The 4,473-nt window shown below is 46.6% G+C and overlaps 1 long non-coding RNA gene across 1 annotated transcript; it reads left to right on the forward strand.

Moving 5' to 3' along the window:
- Positions 1–1,494: 1,494 nt before the first annotated feature.
- LOC109029389 (uncharacterized) lies at positions 1,495–3,257 on the forward strand. The gene is made up of 3 exons (XR_002008447.3): positions 1,495–1,766; positions 2,254–2,413; positions 3,181–3,257. It is a non-coding gene; the product is annotated as an uncharacterized lncRNA (long non-coding RNA).
- Positions 3,258–4,473: the final 1,216 nt, after the last annotated feature.

A 4,473-nucleotide genomic window follows, 5' to 3' on the forward strand; every position in this document is an offset into this window, starting at 1 on the left:
TTACCTTTAAAATCTCTTCAACACAGAAATTCCTTTGAGGTTTTTAGTTTTGTTCTGTGTTTGTTTGTATGTGAGGCAAGACACCCCCCTGGATGCTTGCAAGAAAGAGGCAATCTGGAGTGAAACAGGCAGATGTACAATCTGATCCCATAAGTGACCCACTGCAGAACAGACAGCTGGACATATGGACATATGCAGCTGCCTGTCATTTATACACGAGAGTTAAACAGTTGGCAAAGAGAGTCTGGGCCACAGAGGAGTGAGCTGGCTAGAGGTGTGGATCTAGCCATTGGATAACACTGTACTTAAAACACAAAACTCTATCCAAGAAAAGGAAATGATTGAATACGAAGTATTTGAAGAAAGATTTGAAAGACTGAAAATGAAACACTTCCTTACATTCGCTAAGTGAGCTGAGAAAGAATGGCCCAGAAGGGTGATGCGGAGGGCTAGAGAATGAAGACGACAGGGAGTGGAAGGAGAGAGCCCACCTACATGGCACCCAGCTTTGCAGAGGCTCCTGAAGACACAAGGTTGAAGGCCCTGGACTCAAAAAGTTCCTCGACTCTGCCAGGCAAGAGGGTTAGCCGTTTCAGCAGAGGGTGGAGCCAAGCAAAAGCTGGAGAGTGAATAAGAGATGCTAGGAGCAATTGCCTCAGGTGGGGCGACCAGGACTGTGTTTGCCTTTGGACCAGGGCTGCCGAGTGCAGATAGCAGGTGGTTTATGTGAGGCCTGGAGCAGGGGTCGTTGCAGGGGACGGGGTTGCTGTGTGCCTATAAATGGAGTGAAAAAGCGAGTGCAAAGAAATGGAAGAGTTAGGAGATGTGGCATAACCTGTGAATCATGATCCCTGACAAAGTGGGGAGGCTCATGGGTGCAGGTGTAGGGGTGTGTGTGTGTGGTGTGTGTATGTGTGTGGGAGAGAGAGAGAGAGATCACATGGCTGTGGACAGAGGTGGGCTGGAACCCCTAACTTCCAAGAAACTCCAGGTTCTTTTCTTCTTCTACCCATAGGTCTGCATTGTGTTTTTCTAGGGTCACTCATCTATTCATCCAACAAATATTCAACAAGCACCTGTTACATACTAGATATTACATACATGTGGCTGTGCACTACAGATGCAGGGCGAGGACTGGGGCTTCAGCTCCCACCTTGTGCAATGTGGGATCTTCTCCATCGTCATATCAAGCCACCCCACGTGTATTTAATGTAAGTTGGAACACTGTGCTTGCTACAAAAGTCAGCTTCAGAAGAAGCCCCTCCGTGGATCACCACCTCCCTACAAGCTGCAGTCCTAATCTCCTATGTCCAAATCAGGGACTGCTGCTGCCCCGGGGGGTTTAGAGATGAAGACCCAGACTCTGACTGAGGAGTCTCCCAGTGAAAGGAAGGAGGCAGAAGCCCAGTCACCAGTGATGCCACCCAGCTGAGTGGACCGCGCAGAGGGAGGCGGACGCAGGGCACTCCAACATGGACCTGAGAGGCACACACTGCAATGCAAATCCTCCACGATAGTCCACAGGATGTACTGGGAGAAACTGGAAGGCCACAGGAGAAACGTTTGCTCATGAAAACACAGGCATTTCATGTGCCTGGAGCACGGGATGAAGAATTCCTTAGACTTTGAGTGCCAAGCTAGTGCTTGGACTTTCTTCTAAAGGCCATGGGTGAGCCCTTGGGGAATGTGGAGACCACTCCGGCCTGCGATGGAGAAGGAAATTGTGCCAGAAGCTGGGAAGTCAAAGTTAACCCTCCAGACTAGATGTAAGTAATGCGTGGGGCTGCACATACGGCCGTTGCAGAGGAAATGGGACAGAGGGATTGATTTTAGTACAGAAATCCTAATTGGGCTTAGAGTAGGTATGGGAAAACCCCTGAAAGTGTGTGCTGATCTTGGTATGTGTAGATATTATTTTCCTCCTGGGGTAAACTTTAATTCTCAAAGGAGTCTGTGACCCCCAAAAAAGTCATCTCCCTACTTGAAAGATGCTTGAGTGTCTAATGGCCAGGAGTGGGTGCTGGTGGGATATCAAGCGGTGGGAGGAACACAGTATCGTCCTCAAGCCTCTGACTTCTCCTAGACAGGGTAGCTAAGAGGACTTTTCAGATATGTTGCTTTTGAGGTGTCTGTGAGGAGAGGGAGGCAGGAAACGCGGGCACACGCACTCACAGTGGACGCGTCTTTAGAAAGCTGCACATTCACTAATTGAGTTAATTGTTCACGCGCTGAATGGACCTGCTTCTGCTCAAGCTAGGGAAAGACTTGTCAGCTGTTTCTTCACTTCCGTGACCTTGGAAAATCCACTGTCTCCACCAGACACTGATCCTTGGCACAGCCACTATTTGATACACTTAACTCCGCTCAGGAATTTAGACCTCAACCCAGGAAACGAGCTACAGTCTCACCCCAGGCAAGTACAGAACATTTTCCTAACCAGGAGAGACGGCCTGTGTCACACATTCCAAAGGTAGCCAGCAGCTAAGAAAGCCGCAACAAAGGAAATCAAACAGCTCTTTCTCTCCTAAACGCTGCTTTCAGGCAAGTTCCAAACAAAAATGGAGGGTGCACTGCAAATTAAAAACAAAAGCCTGCCAGTCAAAGGCAGTGTTTTTAAGCACAGAAAGAGCAATACCACTGCAGGGGGCAGATAAAAGAGCTTTTGAGCATCTCGGAAGCTGCTCACACACAAAAGCACCTCTGTGCCTTCAAACAGGATCTCCTAGAAGTTTCCCAAGGTTTCATAACCCAAATACCGCTGGTAGTGATGTGGTTTGGAAATTAACCTTGCTTTTCTCCCCACTGCTGTTTTACATATTAATTAAAGTGTTTTCCTCAGATCAGGAACGCCTGCAGGCTGGCTAGGTTCCGCAGAAGGTGCCTCATTTTGCTGCCGCTTCCCGCCCCGGCCCCACTTGTGCATAGTTCAATGATTAAAACTTCCCCAGGTCAGCTGTAGACGCCTCCCGTCCCTTAACTGCCATCGTGATATAGAACACACACTTTAACGTGGCTTTTAAAAAGTAATCGCTTCCCCACCCCCCAAGAAAGATAGGTCGGGCAGAGCTAATTTCGGGAAGCCATTTAGAAGAAATTGTTGAGAAGGCATCCAAGTATTTGGGTCCAACGCTGCTTACCTCATTCATGGACCTATTTCTTTTCTTTTTTTTCCTTTTCCAGTGCTTGAAAAAGGTGTGCAAACAATTCACATTTTATAAATACGTTGACTTGGGCCGGGTGTGGTGGCTCACGCCTGTAATCCCAGCACTTTGGGAGGCTGAGGCAGGAGAATTACTTGAGGTCAGGAGTTCCAGACAAGCCTGGCCAACATTGCAAAACCGTCTCTCTACTAAAGTACAAAAATTAGCCGGGCAAGGTGGTGCGTGCCTGTAATCTCAGCTACTCAGGAGGCTGAGGCAGGAGAATCGCTTAAACCCAGGAGATGGAAGTTGCAATGAGACGAGATCACAACAACCCACTCCAGCCTGGGCGACAGAGCAAGACTCTGTCTCAAATAAATAACTAAAATGAAAAATAAATTGATTTGTTTTCATTCATATATTTTGGGGATACAAGGGAGCTTAAAGTTTGAAAACCAAAACGGAGCTGGCCACCGAAGGTGTGGATTTGGTCAACAGGGTGTGGACTCCAGCAGCCCGTGTCACTCTCAGACTCCATGTCTCAATTTGAATGTTTCCATGTCACTTAAAAAGTGGAATATTCATAGTGATTTTGAAGATACAAAAGATATACCAGGATTAATTTTCTAGTCAATTTTACGTGTCTGTGACCCAAGACAATAAAAGTTAAGTCATTGTTTGTTCCTTAGTTGCTGGACACTTCAGCCCAATATACCACTTTCAATTTTGAATTATTATTTGGACTGTGTCCATGAGATTCTTGGAGTTAAATGTTAAATCAACACATTTCTTTGTAATTATTGAGAACCTTTTGTTCCCTATAAAATCAAGTGTACGATGATGTAAACTATAAAACGCAAATTGTAGGGACAATTGGTAATCTGCAGTGAAAATAAAGTCAAAATAGCAAAGAGCAGATTATTCTCAAATTTATGTAACAGAGTTCTTACATGTGGAAGTGGATACAAGTATTAGCACATTCAGTTGATGTACTGAAAATAAAATGAAACTATTTTTCTACTTACTACTTGCTTGTGAAATCCAAAGGGGTGAATAACAGCCAGGATTCATTGTCATGAGCGTAGGGGCGCCCTGGGAAGGAGGCCTCCATCCCACGTGTCAGTAGCGTCATCAGAAATTCCATGATCGTCGGCTTATTCTTTGCACACGTGTCTACAGGGTCCCTCCGCACACCGACTTGGTGTCCTCTAGGATGCCGAAAACCCAAACTAAACTAATGAATAAGGAAACCCAGTGGCTCCTAGGACCATAAGCCCCGTGGCGGCGCCTGCTTCAGGGCTGGAGGAGCTAAGTGTTCTCTGGTTCGCCAAAG

Source organism: Gorilla gorilla, chromosome 14 (genome assembly GCF_029281585.2).
Source record: "Gorilla gorilla gorilla isolate KB3781 chromosome 14, NHGRI_mGorGor1-v2.1_pri, whole genome shotgun sequence".
Lineage (NCBI taxonomy): Eukaryota > Metazoa > Chordata > Mammalia > Primates > Hominidae > Gorilla > Gorilla gorilla.